Here is a 22,090-nt window from a genome sequence, read left to right as displayed (position 1 = left end):
TATAGAAGGAGTTACAGAAGTATCACTCACATTGAAAATCTTCTGTAGGGCTTTTAAAGTGCAATCTGAATATCCTTCCATAGCCACTGTGTGTGAAAAAGCCTATTTTTTCTTGAAAGATCAAGGAGGTGTAATATCATTCTCAGGAGACAGCAGTGCTCTGACCACATGGAGCATGAGACTGTCACCAGTGTAAGGCACAAGCAGGCAAAGTCAAGCTTCGGCAGCAGTACAAAAGGAGCTGCCCTCCATAGAGACTCGTGTCTCTGCTCAGCAGCTCTTGCTGCTTCAGAAAGGCTGTAGGAGCCACTTGGCTCCAAAAGGAGAGACAGCAGAATTGGGGGCTTATGATGCAAGTTGAAGAATGACTGCTGTGTTTCAGCTGGAGCTTGACCACTTCTGTCTGACTCCAGCAACTGAGAGCTTAAGGACAATGTGTAAGAGATACTTCGACTTTGGGGCACAGACGGTCTGGGACAGGGCAGAGACCTCTATAGTCGATTTAGATGTTAGTAGTTTATTTCAGGACGTGGGAGAGAGAGCTCTGCTGAGAGCCAACCGATGAAGCTCAAAGCACGCTCAGAGGGAATAATACAAGAGGGGGTAGAAGATGAATACATGATTTTAAGACTTAAGATAGCTTAGAAAGACAGTAACAGAACGGAGGTGAGAGAGCCAGAAAAAGAGTAGCCAGAGAGCGAGGTCTCCTTTACAATTACTTATATAACCTATACATTTTAATATTCTATTCCTTTCCCAACCAATCTTTATAGTAATACAGTAACATTTGTGTGCACGCTATAGAAATCGCTGCTTTTGCATATTTTTAGGTATCTCAGGGGTACTTCAGACTTTTCCTTATACGGCTAGGGAGAGGGGTCTCAGCTTAGTTTTATTGAGGGAAAGAATGTGTTCTGGCATACCAGACCGTTTTCTTTGAATTTTTCAAACCGTGCTTTCATTTGTATTTGTACCTCAGACTTTCTGGCTAAGAAGTCATATTTGTAATTCCTTTCTGATTCTACCTTCCCAACAGCAGTGAATCAGCTTTGCATCTTGTTGGCTTTCTGTGTTGCATTTCCTCCTTCATCAGAGTGACCAAGCTAAGAAGGGTTGCCTCCTTTCATGCTACACACATTCCCTACCTTCTCTTTCTATCTCCTCATATGTTATTTTGTCTTCCATTTTCTCAAGGTCTACATCTAGCAGCAGAAGTGAAGATGACGACTCTGAAGAAGGAGGTAGGTACAGAGCGTATCTGTCCTCATATGACCTGAAGAATTTTGACACAGAAGCGATATTTTGAAAGCTTGGTTTAAAAATAATTCTTTTCAAAATGTCTTTAAATTATTTTCAATTCCATCATGGGCCCAGGGGATGCCTGGAGAGCGCAGTCACTGGGAGTGTGCTGTGGTGGTGCAGTGAAAATTCCTCCAGTGTGAACTGTTGTGTGGCTGGAGCTGGAGTGGTACCTTGGGGCCCTGGAAATGCAGTACAGGAAAAGGAAGCATTCCTCTCCATTTAGCACTTCCCCTTTATCTCCCTGCAGCCTTTCCAGTGTCAGTTAGTAGAGAAAATGTAGGTATTGAGCATGAAATGGGAAATGTGCCCAGTCATTTGTCTCAACCTTAAAGGAGAAAAACCTTTCCTTGCAGCAGTTTCTGAGCTGAACCCTTTGAGATCTGAAGGAGATTCATGGACATTGCCTGGTTCTGCACTGGGAGAAATAGAGAGACCTCCTCTGAGGGAAAGTCCTTGTGAAATTTCCAATTAAGGAAAAGAACGTTTCCAAATGGATGCAGCCTATGCAGGGTCTGAGTTTGTCATCCTCTGACAGCACAAGCCCAAAGCCACCTATGGCAGGTTCACCATGACAAATCTCTTCCCCGACTCTCTCTGCCTGGGTCAGTGCTGCAGGCTGAGGCTGCAGGAGGAGATGCCTTCTGCCTTGGCCCTCCCTGCCTGCCTTGCCTGATCCCTGACAAGAAGAATTGTGCCAGACAAAATGCAGTCTCTGGTGCATCTGTGTCAGCCAATGCTTTCAAGTTGAAAGCCTCAATGAAAGTCAGTTGCTGTTCCTTTTTCATCTCTGGGCATTTACTGATAGGAGAGATGAGACTTGAAGACATAATTTTGCTGCTGCAAGGAAAAGGGATCAGATGTCCTGGTCCCTTTGCTTAGGGTTTGTTCTGCCAAATCCTGGCTACAGCCCCTTTGGAAAGACTCCTTAATTGCTGATATGCAGCTGGGATGCTGAATGCAGTTGGGCAGAAGTACTGCTCAGAATTGATCAGGTGACATTTGCTGGATTAATTCTGGCCTAGAAATTACCTATCTCATCAAAGGTTGTCAGATGCTCTTTTGTAAATGACGTCACCATTGTACTGGGATAAAGAAACACAGATTTAAGCAGAGTCTTGTTTTTATGCTCTACACTCTGCTGTTTCCATTTAGGAAATTCTTAATGGTTTTTACTGCCATGATCAGAAATGTTTTGTTGCAGGTGATCTTTGTGTTGGTATTTGGCAGGAAAGCAAGCAGGGAATAAACCCCAGGGGCAGGGAATCTGAGCAAATTGCAATGTTGGAATACCAATTTGTTCCCTACACATTTGGGCTCTTTGAACACTGAGGACATGTGAAGGGGAGTAAAAAGCTCCATGCACTTCTAACATGGGATGCCACTGTTCATGTGCCAGCACTTCCTTAGTTGTGAAGAGAAATAAAAGCAACCAACAAAACCCCACCCTGAACTGAGTGGGAGTTACAGAAACAAAAGCCTTGAAAACTAGCTTTGGAAAGCAATTACTTCCTAGGTGTAGTTGTCAAATTCTGGAGACCACTGTGTCTGGCAACTCTTTGGAGGAAGGAAAGAGATCCCAAAGTAGTGGATGGGCAATGAGCAACACATAAGCAAAGTAGTAGAAGCTGTGTCTCTTGGCTTGCCAGCTCCATACAGTTCAGAGGAATTCTAGTGAAGCTAGTTTCATGAAAAATAACAACCAAATCGATCTTCGGAATAATTCAAAAGCCTCCTGGCTGGCTCATGCATTAGATAGATTGATTGCAAAGGTGGGAGTTCACCTAACTCACTTCTTCCCTTTTGAGCATGCCTCAGCCATGAGGTAAGGTGGGAGCTGGGCTGCTCTCTGGCAGGAGGAAGGGTCTTGTGCCAGCCTAGAGAGCCTGTGCACATCCCCAGGGAACAGTTCTGCCCTGCATGTGCCCCCTGCAATGAGCTGTGCTGCTGCCAGTGCCCCGTGTAGCTGTAGGGCTGCTCAGCTGTGGGGCAGGGCCAGGAGCAGGAGGCTGCATGTGCAGCTGAGCCATGGCTGCACAGCCCAGGGCTCTGGGCTCCCTGCTGTCCCAGGCCAGCCCAGAGGCCAGGCTGTTCCTGTGGTAGCTGTGTGCAAGTGGGACAGGGCTTTCCCTCTGGAGTGCCTCAAGGGTCTTCATGCCTGGAAATGTCAACTTGTGCAGCTATTTAGAAGTTTTCAGGAAGTCTCTCCCACGAAATTTGGAGCTTCTGATGCTTTAGGTTTGCCTTGCCACCTCAGTTACATTTTTTGTTTCTTCTTTGCAGGCCTGACTAGGTTCATTTTTTCCAAGTCTTTCCGGCTATCTCCTTCTATGCTCCTTCCCTCCGAGCCGTTGCCTCCCATCCGGAAAAACTCTCAGTCTTCCAACAGAAGAGAAATGTGCAACGTTGAGACGGAGAGTGGGAAAAATGGCAGTGGCTCTGATGGTGACACTAGAGAAAGAGAGGAGCTGAAGTCAAAGGGAGAAAGCTGTAAGGTAAGGAGACCAATCTATGTCCTGTGTGGGAGATTTTCAGTCGATGTGCTGCCAGCAGAGCTTGGAGACCTTTCCCTGTGAAGTGAGCTCAGGGAAGCAGCTGAGCCAAGGAAGAGCTCAGCTGGACACTGCGCTTCAGGATGTCTTTGCAATGGGTGTGTGGTGCAGACTTCACATTTTTAGTGTGTAACAATAGCAGGAGAGGACTTTGAAGGGTTTCTGGGTTCTCCCTCAGCACTTCCCTTTGCATTCCCCATCCTGGCCCCTGCTGCTCCATCTGTCTTACTTCTGTTCTCCTGCCAGGTTCCAGTGAAAACCATAGCTAAATGTCTTGAGGCATGAACGGGGACAAGACTGGATGCTTGATGTGAGCATTGTACTTGACTCTTTGCAGGTTTCCTTGCTGTATCCCACTGAAGGGGATATGAAGAAGGAATCCTTGGGACTGCCTTTGATCCCCCCGATACGCAGGGCAGTAAGTCCCGATGTTGGCAGTGCTGCAGGGTCTCTGCAAAGCTCTCTGCAGCTGGATGTCCAAGAGTCCCAGGAGATGAGGTAAGCCAAGGTGTCTGCTGCTCCAGTGTGCTGTTCACCTTGCTCTTCCCATCTTGTGAGGTTATTTTGCACTGTCAGCTCTCCCATGTCTTTAGGCAAACCTCTGTGTATTCAGCATTTGGCCCTATCTGTGGTGATCCAGCCCAATGTCAAACCCACCACCATATGGCCCAAGAGTAGAGGTGTTGGTGGGGAAGAGGAGGCAGGACTGAAAAGTTCCTCAGGACAGGTCCTCTTCTGGACCTGGCTATTCATTCCCTCTGTAATGTTTGTGGTGTCATTTGGGAACTGTATTGCATGGGTCTGGATGCTGCAGATCTTTGAATACTCTGATCCTTGACTGTCAACTTCTGCAGCCACAAGAATATGATTGGACAAATATTGGCAAATATTAAGGTGTCTGCAAATTCCAGTGCTCATTCCTTTAAAATCAGGTGCCATAGTTCATGTGCCAACATTTATAAAATAATAATTTATTTTTTTTGAGAAATATACTGACAATCCCCAACACAGAACTGAGTGAGAGTTACAGAAAAAAGGGCAATGAAAACTAGCTTTGGGAATCAATTACTTCCTAGATGTAATTGTCAAATTCTGGAGATCATTGTGTTTTGCCAGCTGTTTGAAAGAAAATGGATCCCAAAGTAAACCTAAGGTGCAAATTATCTGTGCTGGACCTCGACTGCGAAATGAGATCCCAGAGAAGTTTTGGGGTATAGATGTATTATCCAATTGATGTTTAATATTTCGGTGAGGGCTTAAGATCAAAGAAGGAAAGTTGCTAGAGAAGAGTAATAGGACTATAACTGATGGAAAGATATTGGCTTGGAGAAGTGTGAGAAAATGTAGCTGTCAAGCTTATCTGAGTGATAACAATAACGAAGGAAAAATCACAGAACTAGCAATCCCATTGAAAATCTTCTGTAGGGCTTTTAAAGTGCAATCTGAATATCCTTCCATAGCAGCTGAATGTGCAAAAGCCTTTTTCTTCTTGAAAGAGCAAGGAGGTGTAATATCATTCTCAGGAGACAGCAGTGCTCTGACCACATGGAGCACGAGACTGTCACCAGTGTAAGGCACAAGCAGGCAAAGTCAAGCTTCGGCAGCAGTACAAAAGGAACTGCCCTCCATAGAGACTCGTGTCTCAGCTCAGCAGCTCTTGCTGCTTCAGAGAGGTTGTAGGAGCCACTTGGCTCCAAAAGGAGAGACAGCAGAATTGGGGGGTTATGATGCAAGTTGAAGAATGACTGCTGTGTTCCAGCCGGAGCTTGGCCAGCTTTGTCTGACTCCAGCAACTGAGAGCTTAAGGACAATGAATCAGCTTTGCAACTTGTTTAGTTTCTGTGTTGCATTTCCTCCTTCATCAGAGTGACCATGCTAAGAAGGGTTGCCTCCTTTCATGCTACACACATTCCCTCTTTTCTCTTTCTATCTCCTCATATGTTCTTTTGTCTTCCATTTTCTCAAGGTCCACATCTAGCAGCAGAAGCGAAGAGGACGACTCTGAAGCAGGAGGTAGGTACAAGACATGTCTGTCCTCAAATGACCATTGGAATTTTGGCACAGAATTTGTATTTTGGAAGCTTGGTTAAAAATAATTCTTTTCAAAATTTCTTCAAATTGATTTCACTTCTTTATTTGGCTCAGTGGACACTGGCATAGCCCAGTCACTGGGAGAGTGTTGCAGTGAGAATTCCTCCAGCGCGGAGAGTTGAGTGGCTGGAGCTGGAGAGGTACCTTTGGAAATGCAGTGCAGGAAAAGGAAAAGGAAATACTCCTCTCCATCTAGCACTTGCCCTTTATCTCCCTGAAGCATTTCCAGTGTCACAGTTAGTAGAGAAAAAGCAGGCATTGAGCATGAAATGGGAAATGTTCCCAGTCCTTCGTCCTGTCCTTGAAGGAGAAAACCTTTCCTTGGGGCACTTTCTGAGCTGAACCCTTTGAGATCTGACAGAGATTCATGGACATTGCCTGGTTCTGCACTGGGAGAAATAGGGAAACCTCCTCTGATGGAAAGTCCTTATGAAATTTCCAATCAAGGAGAAGCAGGCTTCCGAATGGATGCAGCCTATGCAGGGTTTGAGTTTGTCATCCTCTGGAAGCACAAGCCCAAAGCCACCTATGGCAGGTTCACCATGACAAATCTCTTCCGTGACTCTCTCTGCTTGTGCCAGTAGCCCATTGGGAGGATGTCTAGGCATACGTGCCTTGCTGGTCTCATACACAATCGCTATTTCTTATGAGAGCTCTGCAATCTGGAACCTGTCTTGCCTTTTCCCCAGCATGGTGTTTTTGAGGGATTGAAGTCTGCCAGAGATTTACACCAACCTTTCCTTCCATTCCCAGGCCTCCCACTGAGCCAAGCCAAGGGGACAGATCATCCCACCAGTCCTGGTCTTATGAGTGACGAAGACCTGAGGGACAGCTCTGGAAAGGTAAAGGTTAAAGACAGGGATGAGCAGATTTCCTTTCCCTACTGCTTGGCCCAAAATGTCACTGATAATCATAATTGTCCATTCCTGAGGGTCGGAGATTCTTGGAATATATTTTCTTGTTAAAGAGCAATTGCATGGCTTTTACTAGTGGTGAAAAGGTCAGTGATTTGGAGATGGTGCTAAGGTCACGCCAGAAGCATTCTTTAGGTGCCAAGGTCATTTTAGAGAAGTTCTGAATGGCAGAGCAAGCTGCAGACCAGTGAATGTGTGCAAATTGCACCCTCGGAAGCAGAGAAGCAAAGATTGTAATGTTAAGCGTAAGCAAGGCTGAAAAATAAAATGAGAGTTTGATTTTTCGTGGTAACCTTTCTGGCTGTATCTCACAGCCCTCTCTTTCCCAATTTTTCTGCTTATTAGTATCAGTGTTTCTGCAAATTGTTTTCATATGAGTCCTTTGCTTGAGGTCCTTCAGAGACCTTCAGAGCTGAGCTCTTCAGAAGCCAGGAAGTGAGAAACAGCTGCCATTCCTGACCATGAGTGTTAAGCAAGAGCTAATTACCCCTTCTTGCTGCGTATTGCACATGATTTTTATTCTGCTGCCATGGCCTGTAGGAACTGAACTGCCTGCTCACTGGTCATGTGAGCTCTTCATCTGTCCTGGAGCACTCGTATGACTTCGGTGCTTCAAGCAGGGCTTCCTGTCATAGGTTGCAGCTGGAGCAGTGTAAGGTTGTGGCCCTAAAGTCTTCCACTTCCCTGTGTGTAATTGGCAAGATGAGGGTAGAAGACATTCTTCTGAAACACTTGGAATGAATACGGAGCTGCATTAAAGACTGTGGCACTCTGTGGACCCTGTGCTCCTGATGAGATGTTGTGTCTGGTTAGGGTGTCTCTGCTTACATTTGTGATGTATTTCCTTTGCAACTAGATCTGTCTTTCATTGTGCAAGTTGGCTCAGAAGAACTTAGAGCGGAAGAAAATGGAGCTGTTTGAGAAGGAGCTCAAGAGAAGGAGGCAAACAGAAACATCCTTGCAGCTGCCTCCACAGACAGTTGACACTGGGGATGCAGAAGAAGCAAGTAAGTGCAGACTACACCTGTGGTCCTTTTTGACCACTTGCTTGCCCTTTGCGCGTTGCTGCAGTCAGGCTGTTCTGCTTGCATCTGAGTGGAAGCTTGAAGAGGAGTTCTTTCCTTTCCCCCACAAAAAATACAGAGGCAGGAAGAGTCATGCCCATGGCCTCACTGACTCAGTAACAGAATATCAGCTTCCCACCGTCATCTCCAAAGTCTTTCAGAGTAGAGAATTTTGTCTTCTAAAGTTGACTGGGGCTTCAGACTCTCTCCTGGAGAGCAGCCTCCAGGGCAGGGAGTCCAGAAGAATGCTTCTCAGCCATGGTGGAATTGAGAAGAAACAAAATTCAACTGCTTCTAATGAAAACACCGGGGATCCTTCTCCTGCCACAGCCTGCTGAGGAGCTGGCACTGTAGAGCTGTGCTGAAGCCCTGAGCCAGTGCTTCTGTTGTAGCCCCAGGAAGCAAGCAGCATTCCAGACTGAATCCTGGCTGAGGGGCTCTGACTGCAGTGCTGTGTGTGCTGCCCCCAGGGTGGCAGCAGGGACCTTAGGAGGCAGCACTCAGCCCAAGGGCATCACTCAAGGCTATCTGCACTTTCATTTGGTAACTTCCCCAGCCAGACACTGAAACAGGAAAACAAAAGCAAAGCAATACTGTGTTTTCCTTCTTTCTTAGGGAAAGCATCACTGCAATTTGGTTTTAAACTAGAAGAGGGTAGATTCAGGTTAGATTCTAGGGGGAATATTTTTATAATGAAGGGATGAAGTACTGGAAGGGTTTGCTCAGAGAAGCTGCTTGAAGGCATTCAAATCCAATTTACATGGGGCTCTGAGCAATCTCATCTAGATGAAGATGTCCCTGCTCACAGGGGTTGGACTAGATGGTGCTTAGAGGTGCCTTCCAAGCCAAACTTCTGTGATCACTGTGCCACGTTAGCATGCCACTGTTATACTTGAAGTTCTTTGGGATAACAAAGAGATGTTACCCAAGTCCAGCAAGTTTTCTGGCCCTTTCCATCGTCACTCTGTGCAGCAGCCTCCACTTACAAGCTCCTCTTTGGTCTCCCCACAGGCTTTAGCCTACTGCCTGTCAATGGCACAGCTTCCAGTGTGCAGAGAAAACACCCTGGTAGTGCCTTGAAGAAGGTCTTAAGGAAGCAGGACAACGTGCCCTCACTGCCCAATATGCCCACCATCCATGGGGATGGCAGCTTCCCACGCAACTCCTCAGGTAAGCCTGCTCTGAGGCAGCTTTTTCTTACCCGGGTTTTTCCTTGCCCAAGGAGCACAAACTGCCACCTGCCTCACCCAGCACAGTTGGGATCTTGGGTCCATAGCCTGTCCTGAGAATGAACAGCAAATGTACTTCTGAGTTAGTCCAGCTCTGCAGTAGTGGAGCAGTTGGTTCTTAGAGATCCATTGGAAAGTGGAGCTGAATAAAGTCGTGGTAAAGGCCTAAGCTCTGGCTTTTGCCCCTCCTGATAATCCAAACCACAGCACTGGTGCAGGAGGCAGCTGTAACTGCAGGGATGAGCTGTGGGGCAGTGTGCCAGGGTGTGCTCACTGGGCACCTACGAGTACCACCACGATCAGTTGTCCACTCACCATCTCATCCCTCTGCCTGTGCTGCTGTCCGGCTCTGCAGACAGCTTTCCTGCTATCCCAGCAAGGGCTGTCTCTGCATGGCAGTCAGCAGCTTGGTGCAGTCGTGCTGCTGCTCCCAGAAGTGCCCAGTGGCTCCTCACTGCTGCCATCCCACGGCCTGCAATGCCAAGAGGGAACAAGCAGTGCCTCCTGTGTCACCCCAGCCAAATACAGTGGCCGTATGTAGCAGGTGACAGCCAGGAGGGGCTGCCTGGTGCTCCCAGGCTGTTTGCTGCCTGCAGTAAATACCCAGCAGATAGTCCCTAGTGGCTCTTGTCTCTCCCTTGTGGGTAGAGTGCCTGTGCTAGCATTCCAGGTAGGATGAGATAAGAAGAAAGGAGCTAGGAATGTTACTTGGAATGCTCCTTTCTAGAGGTGCTACTTCCATGTTGAGAATTGACCAGAACTAGCCTGATGTGGCTCTCCATTCATAGTGAACCTAGATGTGTATGTCTACACACTTCTGCAGTGACATCACTGATGTCAGTGTCTGGGGTACATCAGTGACATCCACATTAGCCCCTGTCTGAATATTTTTGATGTTATGGTATACTTTGTGAGAACATGCAAGGTAGCACAGAAACCCTACAGAATCTAGAGCAGTTCATCTGGGTTCTGTGCAATGTTTATAGTCCATCATTGTAGACAGCTCTGATGTTTTCACCTACACTTTAGGAAATGAGCTATTGAGTGCATGACATGAAATTTTGGATGCACAATGCTTTTGATGACGAATGGGTTTCATAAGAAACGCATTTATCATCTGATTTTTCTCATACCTTGTATATTTTTGTTCTTGCCAAAAAATTCAATTAAGTCAAAGCCTGGACACCTGATTATCAAGAGCATGTGTGTGGCAACAATTAGCAGCTGTATTTGCATATTTTTGTCCTCAGTTTGCATTTGGAAGGCTTTTATATCAACTGTCTAGACTGGAAACATCATTTTTCCACAAATGAAGGCTTAGGCACTGCTGAGTTCACAAACACATCCATTTGATGACAAACAAATTACACTTCAGCATCTTTGAAATACAGCGTGTGTGTACCTCTGAAAGAGCAAAGACTCATGATGCTTGGAAAGGACAAAATCCATAAAGTACTCCCTGGCCAACAGTAGGCTACAATGTATGTGCAGTCAGGTGCCTGCTGTCTAGAAGATTTGAAGGCAATGGGAAGAGAGGCGCTGTCAGGAGTGAAGGGTCAGCTATCGCTGCTCCCTGGTAGCTGCTCCGTGGGGATTCATCCGGGCCCAGCAGGGCTGGGTTGTTCAGGCTTGGCTTGGTGCTGTGGCGAGGCAGCTGCAGGTCTTTCCTCAGGGAGTTGCAGAGTGCCTCTGTCGTCGGGGCTGGGGGAAATCAGGGCGCTGAGACAAGAGAGGCAGCTGAGGGGTTCCCTCCTGGGGTAGCAAGTCCTGCTGGTGGGCGCTGTCTGGCAGGCAGTGGGAGCTCTGCGGCCTCAGGAAGCTGCCGCTGCCTGTGGTAGCTGTGGCACTTGGGAGCTGGCGCTGTGTGGGCAGCTGTCAGCTTTAGCCTGGAGCTGTGCCCAGCTGGGGGGGCTGGGAGAAAGCAAGCAGCCCAAGGAGCCAGGCAGCAGGGAAGTGTCTGAGCCAGTGCCACTTTGTCCCACATGGAAGCCTGGCTGGGAGATGGGGCTGCAGGCCGCTCCATGGCGGGGTGCCTTGCCCGGGGCTGCAGCGCTCATGGCTGACCCTCTCCTCACAGTGACCTCGCAGACGGCCTCTGGTGCCAAGCGTCGAGAGGAGCCGCTGCGTGGGAACAGGCAGAAGGACACAGCCTCTTGTGACCCACAGCAGGCCTTGCTCAAGGCACTCTCCTTGCTGGGCAGCGATGACTGGTAAGAAAGGCCCCGTTCACTCTGTCTCCCTCTTAGCGTTAAGGTAGCTCAGAAGTGTATCTTGCTAGTGCCTCTGAGCCCCGACAGCCCAGAGGGCCAAGGGGCACCAGTGAAACCACTGCAGAGCCGTGGGAGGATAAAGATTTGACAGCAGCCTTTTCTTGGCCTTGGTCTGCAGCAGTGCTCCAGCTGCAGCAGGTCCCTGCTGTTTGCTCGCTTTGCCTGCTGCTCCATGGAGCTGCAAAGGCAATCTTGAGGGAAGAGAGAAAGCTGTGGGACAAGATGATTTGCTGGCTGAAGGCAGAAGCAGGATGGCAGCACTTTTGAGTGTAGAGATTTGGGTGCTTTGGAGCACTGGCCCAGTGGGACTGAGTAAGATTTCTTCTCTCTGGTCCCACTGCTGACAGCAATGGCAGGTGACAGGGTCTCCCTGGGACCTCCTGCATGCAGCTCCAGGGAGTTCCTCTTTCTGAGAAATGGCCTGACTTGTGCTTTCAAGTCCCTCAGCCTGTCATTACTCCTGAAGGTCTCATGGCAGAAGAGAAGGAAAAAGAAATATAATCCTCTAGGAATCTTTTGGAATTCAACTTTTTCCTTCTCACCGCATCACATGGGTCTGAGATACTTGGTTAAAACTCACATCGTGTCCCAAAATTTGACACAGACAGAAGAAGGCCCAGAGGTGCTAACCTGATGGATGTTGGGTGGTATTGGTTGTCTTTTTGATGTCTGGGTTAGCATCCACTTGCTGTCGGATGCTTCATTCACATGGGGATAAGGACTCCATTCGCACTGGGATAAACATGAAAAATCTGCCACAATGCATCTCCTTGTGAAGTCACCTTTGCTTTGTCCTTTCTCTTCTGCTTTCTCTTCCCCATTTCTCCTTGGTGCTCTGTGAGGTGCAGAGAGCCTCTGGAGTTGTGGGGGGGTCTGGGTGACACTCAGGGGTTCCTGTGGGATCAATCACCAGCCCTGTGCTGCAGCCCTGATGCCTCACAAACCTTCCTGTAGCTGAGGGCCTGCACAAAGCAGGTGCTGGGAGATGGAGTTGTTTGCATTTTTTCAATAACATGTTGCTGTTGTGGGGGTTGTTTTAGGTAGTGGGTTTTGCCAGAGTTTTAGCTGTTCTTGCCCAGGTGTGGAATCTTCTGGGACATCCTGCTGCTTTTTTGGGCAATGTGGAGGAGGAGTGGAGTGGGTGAGAGACAGGCCTGGATTGCAGAGTGGAAAGTCAGCTCCAGAGTGCCAGTGCAGTCTCTTACTGCTGAACTGCCTGCTGGGGCTGGTAAAGAAGCAAAAAGCCCCAGAAACAGCCCCATGGGACTGTGTCTCAGGGACAGGTACAGGGAGGTGACAGGAAACAGCTGCTTGGTCCGGTCTCACAGCTTCCAAGCAGTGAAACACGGACTTCATGGGCCAGAGGTTTCAGAAAGGCTGTCTTGTAAAATGGCCACAAATGAAGACTCTGAAACCCCTCTATTTGCCTCTTGGATTTGTGTATGCTTTTGACAGCCACAGCATCCTGTGGCCATGAGTTCCACAATTTCCTGAAGTGCTCCTTGAAAAGCACCTCCCACTGAGGTCCCACTGCGCTGCCAGCCTGGTCATTTCAGAGGGTGCTGCCTAGTTCTTGGGTGGAGAGAAAAACCAATCTTTTTGGGACTTGCCTTTCAGGGAGCTGAAGGAGAAGGCACTCTCCAGCATCGGACAGCTGGCTGGGTCCCATTCAGAAGTCGTCCTTTGTAGACTTCGTGAAATTTGCCTGGCAGTTACCAGCGAGGTGAGAACATTCTTCTGAATTGTCCCCTGTACCTCATACATGGTGTGTAGAGTAGATATGTGCATGTTCATGTTCAGGTGTGCGCAGGGATTGCCTTCATTTCTGTTTCTAGACCTTGTATTTCTAATGTCTGTCAGCTAGGATCTGTGTGTGCATGTAGATGTATTTCCTGGTCGTTTGACTGTCTGACACTCATCTTTGAGTAAGGTGTCATTGTAATGCAAGGTGCAAATGCACAAACTGAGACACTAAATACATTATTTTCCAGAGTCCTAATCTTGTCCTGAGCTGTAATTCAACACTGCCAATTAGTCTGTAGACTTGAGTCTGTGCTTTCCATTTCTTGGCTACTTTCTTGAACTACTGGTGTTGCTTTTTTGAACAGGAGCACATGATTGTTTTGTCTTTACGACTTGTGCCTTATCGTTTGCTAACAGCCCTTGTTTAATTTGTTTGTTTCCGAATAAACGGGCCTAAAATCAAAGGGGTGGAGATGATAGAAGAGTTAATTGAAATGATTTGTTTTTAGGCCTGCTATCAGCAGGTCTGAGGCCAGAAACTGGTGCCAGACTAAATGCCTTTGTGTGCCTATGCTCTCCTGCTCTTATTGTGCTTTCATCTTTCTCTGGAAACAGTGGGAGGTGTTGTCACTTCCTGGGACTGTTGTCTAAGGCCACTGGTTTTCTTTTCAAGGTGATTCTTACGTTTCTCTCATCACTTCCCCAGGTGAGCAACCTCCGCTCCAAGGTGTCCTACGCTGCAATCGTCACTCTTGGAGAGCTCTTTGCAGCCTTGAAGAAGGACATGGACTCTGAGGTGGATGAGATTGCTCAGGTCCTGCTCCCGATGGTTTGGAATTCCCCAGAGTTTCTTGAGAAAGCAGCCAATCAGACCCTGGGGATCATGGTGGAGAACGTGACTCCTGCACGAGCACTGGCTACTCTCATGGACAAAGGAGCCAAGTAGGTTCTTCTTCTTTTAGTGATCTTCTTCACCTTCTGATGTGTGCATGGGGGAAGGGATGAGAGACAGAATGGGAATGGTGAGGGGGAAGGCTCCTGCATCCTGCATCTTCTGTGAAGTCAGTGACTTCATTCTCCCATCAACCTCACTTCCTTCCTCTTGTCACCTGTTTCTGCCCTCCTACAGCCTATTAGTTCACAGAATCACAGAGCTGTAGAATATGGGGAGTTGGAAGGGGCCCATCAGGAGCATCGAGGTCAGCTCCTGGCCTTGCACAGAACACGCCAAGGATCACACCAAGTGCCTGACATTGTTGTTAAAATGCTTCTTCAACTCTGTCAGGCTTGGTGCTATGACCACTGCCCTGGGGAGCCTGTTCCAGTGCTCAACCACCCTCTGGGTGAAAAACCTTTTCCTCATATCCAACCTAAACCTCCTCTGACTCAGCTTCCTGCTGCTTCCTGGAATTCTCCCAGCCTGTCAGAGCTTCCCAGAACTGGTGAATGGTGGGGAAGTGAAAGTGCCTGCAAAGGCTACAGATAGAGCCTCATGCTTTTGTGGGAAGAGGGACAATTGAAGTTGTAGCTGTGAGCGCTCTTTAATATTTCACTGTGGTAAGCACAGAGGCCCTGGGACAAACCATGCATCCTCATTATGCCATTAGCTTGAGAAAGAAGGAAGGGACTTGTTGGGGCATGGAGCACATGGGGGAGAATGTGCTGGGTAGGGCACAGACAGCACAGCAGGTGCAGCTCCTGCCACAAGGAGTCTTGTAGGACTGTCCTGGCCTTAGAGCTCTACTTTCTATTCAAACTGATGTTTCATGTTAGCTTGGAGATGATCACTTTACAGGCACCTTCACAGGCTGACTGCCATGGGACAGCTGAAGCAAATGCTGCCTTAAGTGTTGGTGCTGGGCCTGACAGTTCCCAAGAGACAGTCTCTAGAACAGAACAACCTGGCTGAACTGCCTGCCACCCCTTCCTCAGCTTTGGAATAGGGTAAAACATTCAGATGTATCCCTTGCCAAGCCTCACAGAAGGAACAGGCAGCATTGCTGGATATTCTGCAACCTCACACCCCACAGCATGGGGCATTTTCCCTGCATTTGTTTTTCTCAAGAGGTCTCTAGAATTGGGGATAAATGGGAGGAAACAGCCTCAGTCTTGCTGCTGCTGCTTTGTGTAGTGGGTGTCTCTGATGGGTCAGCATGAGTTGTCATTAATTTCTAAATTATTCATATGTAATCTATTTTTTAATCTTTCTCAGAGTAAATTTTGGGAAAGAAATTGAGCATCAGATAATGCAGGGAGACTGAATTCCTCCCTCTTCCTTGCAGGCAGTCCTTCTGTACAATGCTAACTTTGTGTTTATCTGAGGACAGAACCTCCTACAGGTGTCTAAAGTTGCAGGGAGAACCCAGGCCTCCTTTGCCCAGCAAGGACAGGGAGCATTCTGTGGCCAAGGCCTGTGCTGCTGTGCCTCCTTCTCCCTGTGTCCCAGTGTTTTCTCTCTTCTTCCCAGGAGCCGCTACGTTGAGGTGCGGAAGTGTGCGGCCAAACTCCTCCTGTCCTTGATGGGGAAAATTGGAGTCACGAAGCTCGCAGGCACACCCAGGGCTGAGAGCCTGGCGCAGGTGGTGGGGAAGCTTGCTCAGGACTGTCACAAGGACACAAGGTAACGATCTTCATTTCACCTCCTAAAACAGGAAATCTGTTTGGTGTCTGGCTTTAAAAGGGAAACCCACAAAATTGTAGAAACTACAGGAAATAATATGATACCTCTCCATGTGGATAAGGGGCATAGAATCACAGAATAGAATCATGGAAGGGACTCATCAGGGTCATCAGGTCCAGCTCCTGGCCATGTGCAGGACACCCCAAGAGACACTCCATGTGCCCAAGAGGATTGTCCAAACCCTTCTTGAGCTCTGTCAGCCTTGGTCTTGTGACCAGTGCTCTGGGTTCCCCGGGGAAATGACTGTACTGGGTAACCTGAGGTTGTTCAGCATGAAGGAGCATTGCCAGCTTCCTCTGACTTGAAGAATTCTTGGCTGAGATCAGAAAAGCTCAGATTAGCCAGACTAACAGTTTTGTTTGGCCTTAGGTGCACCACACAAAGCCAAAGTGTTGTCCACTTTTCATCACTGAAGGATCCCAAATGTATATTTCTCATTAACTTAAGATTATCCTAGAAATACTTCAGGGGTCTTTAGCCAATGTATTCAGTCTTTCTAAACCTATTCTGAAGAAATCTATAATGTTGTTATCTGTGGCTGAATGGCCTCCAAATTTGTTCTTGAAGAGCACTGTGGTTTCCTAGTGGCAAAATCAACCCAAGCCACCAAAATCCCCTACTTTGATAATTGAATTCTTTTGCATTGATGATTAAATTCCCATTAATAGCTGCCAAGAACACAGGAGCAACTAGCTGCCCCTGTCCATACATATGGTATAGAATAATCAATAGGAAGCAAGAGGTGTTTTGTCCTGCCTTCCCTGCCTGTTAAAGGAAGGCAAATTATTGTGCAGTGCAAGCAAGACACTGCTAATAGGCTCTGACAACAAAGCAGATGTGTTTTGCTTGTTCCCTGGGATCCATTGATCCCACGGAAGCACTCACACAGTTTCAGAATGAAATGGTATTTTCTGTTGCCCCACGTTCTCCTCTTGCCTCTTGTGTTCAGCTGACAGCACTGTGCAGCGACAAGTGGAGGTAAATGTCTCTCCTTGCTGAGTAGGTAATGCCTTCATATACAAGGATTGCACCTGATGAGTTTAAGGTATCAGCCTCTTCTGTTAACACTCTTCCTATGTTTGTTCACTTTTCTTTCTTTCCCTTCCTTTGTTCCTTAGGCACTATGGACAGGAGATGGTGAAGATGATGCTAAGTCATTCAAAATTTAAAAGGCTTTTGGAGCAATCTGTTTCTACCCGTGACCTGGAAGATATTGTGACAAGAATTAAGAAGAAAGTAAGTGCTTGGCAGGAGAAATGACTCCTTTGTGCAAGGATTGCCACTGCTAATATGAGATCAAACATACCTAATCAGTCTTTATCTCATTCTTCTGAATCACTTTGCTCCTGGGAATGAGCTGTTAATCCTCAGCTAGTTCATCTGCAGACTACAAATGGACTGATATTCTTAGGGAAAAAGTGGGGTTTTGAATATTTTGAATATCACAAAGGGGAAAGGGGAAGAGGAGAAAAAGGGTTTTCATTTAAGTGTAACCCCTCACCATGCTCTTCCTACTGTGCCCCCAGTAAAGGAATTAAGTAAGAGTAGTGCTTCTGAAGATGACAGAGTCTATGAAAAAGACACTGGACGTAGTAGTGCCTTGAAAATTTCCAAATATACAAGAAAATTTCCAAATATGCAAAAAATGTACATCAATCCCAATTACTACAATTACTGTCTGTCTGCTGGGAATACTGTCCTGCTCTCAAGCTCTTTGGAGCTGGAATTCAGCAGCGTCCAGTGGAAAACCATCTGTTTGTTTGTGGGGTATTTTTATTCTTCTTATCTACATTATAGAAGAGAGCGTGATGTTGTGGAGGAACAGGGAGAGCGAGTGTTGAATCAACTTCCAACACAATGGGCCAGCCCCCAGAGAGTCCAAAGTTTTCTGCTGCTTCCTTTAAGAACACTCATTGCCTACCAGTTTGCATTATTCCCATTTCTGCTCAAGCCTAATGAAATTGGGATTTTAGAGTGCTGCTCAGTATGGCAGCACCCATAACCTGCCTTGGGCTATTGAGAACAAAGAGTCGACATCACTGAGTCTCTGGTCTGTTGCCTTCTGTAAGCTAGGAAATGTCTCCCTAAGCCTTGGTAGCCGTGATCCTGAGGTTCTAACTTGTGTTTTAAACAGGGAGTTTCCTATTGCATTTTCTGAAGAGTCATGGGGTTTCTTTATGTCTTTGTAGGAGATGGAAAACCAGAAGGGTGAAGGCCCATCTGTCAAGATGCCGGTGAAGAAGAGCAGCGATTCCTCAAAGAAGCCCCAGGCCACATTGCCTTCTAGTAAACGGTACTGAGCACTTTTGTTAGATGGGACAAAGCACGTGACAAGCTTTACATGTCCTTCCTCAGGAAACTCTTTCTGTGAAAGATGACCTGTGCCAGAAATTGTTTCCATTCCCTACAAATGCTCTATGATAAAAATTGGCTACTTCTGCATTACACTGAACACAGCTTCTCTGGAGAGGTTTCCACAGAAATTGGGCAACAAAAAGACACCCATTGGTTGTGGCTCAGACAATGCAGTGCACTGGCAAGGGCAGTGTTGTGGAGGCATGGAGAGGGCTGTGTCTCTGCTGCCTGACTTGGGACAAGTAAATTCAATCAGGGTTGGTTTTTTCCATCAGAGAGGAGTCTTTTTCAGATTGGTGTCTTGATGAGAAGTCCCAGTCACGAAACAAGATGCCATTCCCCAAACAAGCAGCTCCCATGCAAGTGGTTTGGCCTGGCTGATTCATGGCTTTCTTACTCTCAAACAGTACCAAGTTTGAGTAGAAAGTATCAAGGCAATTCCTAAGCGACATTGGTCAACAGGTGTCTCAATGTGGATGTTTTGTTATGATATTCCTGTCCTTCACACTGTTTGCTTGATGGACAGCATGTTTGGTTTATTTCCCCTTGTACTGCAGTCCAAATTTAAGACAGCAATTTGGTCCTTGCTGTCCTTTCTGCCAGGGGCAGAGCTACTTGTACCTGTTCTCCTGTGATAACAGAGGAGAGTTATTTAGCTCTGTCATGCTCAATGGTGGCAGAAGAGTGACCACATGCCTCAGTAGCATAGCTAAGATCTTGGAATGCTCATGGAAGAGACAGGTTGATGCAGGAGAATTGTTCCCTGTGGGTTTGTTAAGCTGTGGATCTAGTCTCTGGGGAAGCAAACATAAAGTTAGCATAGTGCTGGATGTCTGGCTTCTCTTTTTACCTCTGTTACTGATTTCCTGGCTCCTTCAGATATGACCCTGTTCATCTGTCCAGAGGCATCTGAGCTACTGTTACAGATTGTCATGCCTGGTGTAGTGGTACTTCTCCAGAGTGATGAGTTTCCTTACTATAAGACACACATGTCCCATATGAGGAGGCATTTAAACTTGCAAGTTTAAATTCTCTTTCCCCACAAAGCAATGAGACCTGTGTGCCTGGGAAGCCATCTGAAGGTAGATCAGATACATCTCATCCTTGGTTTTCCTGAGTGAGCACTGTCGAGAATGTTACTCGCAGATTGTCTCCTGTAATGATTGTCATGAGGTCCACGTTGTTTTTCAGAGCCTCATGATTTTCTAGCTGGAAATCACATCATTAGGGATGCTCCTCAAGATGTTTTGCTCTCCATTAACTGAAGGTATTATCACCGCCAAGTTCTAATTTGGTTTTATTTTCCAGGGTGAAGTCTACCTCTGAGGGACGCCTCCTACACCGTGCAAAAGCCCAGGTCACGTTACCTCCAGCTGTGGAAGAAACGGAGCCGCTCCAGAAGCTTTACGATCTCCTGGAAGCCAAGGGGTTTCAGACACGGCTGGAAGGAGTGGCATTCCTTCTCGAGCTGTGCAAAACCCGCCCCCAGCTCATCTCCACTAACATTGTCCAAGTATGTAGGGTATCTTCATTGTTCCTTTCCTTTAGCTCCTTTCCCAAGCCTGGAGCAGTGAAGTTCATTCCGTGTGTCTTAGCACTACATCCTGGCAGTTTGGGCCAGACTGGTCCCTCTTACACAGACAAATTTCATTCAGGTCCAGGCTTCAGAACAAGTTCTTTCAGTCCAGCTGTATTTGTTTGGCAGGTGCCTATTGATGCTGTTCATCAGATGATGACAGAGTTTGCTGCTGCTGTAGCTTCAGCTGTCTCCTACTCCCAGCTGGGTTAAGTGAAGGGAATAGCGGCACTGAAAGCATGGCAATTATTCCTTAAATAAAACATGGCTTTGGATGGAGAAGAGAAGTATCAGGCTGGGTTGGATTAAACCCAGATGGTTTTAAAGGATACTTCTGTAAACTTCATCTTGTCTTGCACAGGCACACGTCTGGCTACTCATTTCCATTCCCTATTCCTCTTGGGAAAGACGGTGCTCAACCTTATTGGAGGGTCCTTTTCTTCTCTCTGGAAAAGGAGGAAAATGAATAAGAACAGATCTGTGCCTTCTCCTCCCAGAAGCTGCTTTTTCCCTTTCTCCAGAAATTGGTGCCTGATAATGTGGCTATCAAGGGACAGAACCTGCTCTAATAAGAGCTGTACAGCACATTAAATTTCAGAAGCCTACGTGTTAGTTAGACAAATGGTGTGGTTCCTGGAAGAGTTGATCAGAGCCCTGCACTTCTCCAGACACAGAGACAGAGACAGGGAAAAGAAAACATAGATCTCCCCCAGCCATAGTTTTGGCAATATCAAAATTGCCCTCAGTACCTGAGGCAAGTGTACAGAAAAATGAGCACTGTAAATATCTGGTTCCATACTTCTAAAGCAAAGGTCATCTTTTTGAATTAATAAATTAATTTATTTATTTAATTTAATGATTTACAGGTGGAGGGAAACACCATAGGAATTATTCTGTCCCCACCCAAACCTCTTCAAAATAGATGAAAATCTTTCAACCAGCATGAGGTTGTGCAACCACTCCAGTGAGTGGTCCCCAGGAAAACAGTGAAATTGTGCAAGCGAGTGCTGACCTGTCCAAAAGGATCACATCCATCTTTTACATTGCTGAGTGCACATGTCCACATCCCCTCTTCAAACAAGGACATTGTAATCCAGCTGTCATTTTGTTTGTTCTCTCCACAGATTTTTGATTATTTTGTCCTGAGAATATCTGACAGCCACAAGAGGGTGAAGCAGAAAGCACTGGACGTGCTGGCAGAAATCATTGGCATCCTGGAAGATAACTTGAGCCCGGTGATCATCCATTTGGTGGAAGGAATTACAAACAACTTGAACTCAAAGGATCCCGGGGTTCATTCTGCAGCTGTGAAAGCGCTGGAAGAAGCCATTTCTCATTTAGGTAAGGCTGACCCCTGACATGGACTCTCCTTAGCTGTGTCTCTGCCTCTCCCACACAAGAGAATGCTGAGAGCCTTGATAGCTCTTGTTGTCTGTGGAACGCTGCAGCTGACATCCACCAGAAGCTGTGGAGCTGCAGTCCTTACACACCAGTCCCCCAACAGGCTTGAATGTGCATCAGCATTTCCCAAAGGTCCCAGGAGCCCTTGGCTCTGTGCTGCTTGTCTGAAGAGGAAGTCCTGGACTACAGCTTTGCTAGAATTCAGGACCAAGGGGGTTTTGGAGTTTGCTTGGGCCCCATTTGACTTCCCAAGTGAATAGCTTTGCTGTTGGCATGGAGGGGCACAGGCCCATCAGAGCTTCTGCAGGGCAGCCTCCTGGGAGGCTCTGCATTATAGGCATTAGCTGCCCATTTCCCACCTTTCTTCTTTGGCTTCTTTTTTCAAAGGAGAACTTTTGATTCACCAAGTTCATTTCCTTATAACAAACAGGTAGACATCCAGGTGTCAATGATGCCTTGTTCCACATGTTGTTTTGCATGGTGCAAGATGGCTGTAGCAAAGCGCTACCTAGGCAAGGGCTGCTGCAAATTCCTTTGCCACACAGATTTATGTCAGCTCTGAAAATGCCGCACTGAGGAATATGCGTGAGAAATGAAGTGTTAAAAAGGCAGGTCTTCCAGGGCAGTTTCCACTTTCTCCACCTCAGCTGCTCTGTGAGCTCATGAACTGCCTGACTCAGTGCCTTTCTGTGTTCCAAGTATGGGGTTATTCATTTATGCTCTGGGATGCAAACCCTTTTCACAGCGTACATGTGATTGAACTCTTGAGGTCCCTGATGTGAAATGTTTAACGTAGCTCCTGGTAGAGCAGGCAACTTTGGATCTACAGTTGTGCAAGGAGAGCTTTTTTCTTGGAATTAAAAACCCTCCCTAGGAGGCTGGAAGGAAAGAAGAAATGCATTCAAAAATCAGCAGA

General features: G+C 47.1%; 1 pseudogene; it reads left to right on the top strand.

The window, feature by feature from the left end:
* Positions 1–22,090, top strand: part of LOC131586324 (zinc finger protein 850-like) — a 505,482-nt pseudogene that overhangs the window by 42,968 nt on the left and 440,424 nt on the right.

This window comes from Poecile atricapillus, chromosome 19 (assembly GCF_030490865.1).
Source record: "Poecile atricapillus isolate bPoeAtr1 chromosome 19, bPoeAtr1.hap1, whole genome shotgun sequence".
Taxonomy (NCBI): domain Eukaryota; kingdom Metazoa; phylum Chordata; class Aves; order Passeriformes; family Paridae; genus Poecile; species Poecile atricapillus.
The sequence above is the reverse complement of the archived record's forward strand: the minus strand, read 5'-3'. Positions and strand labels throughout refer to the sequence as shown.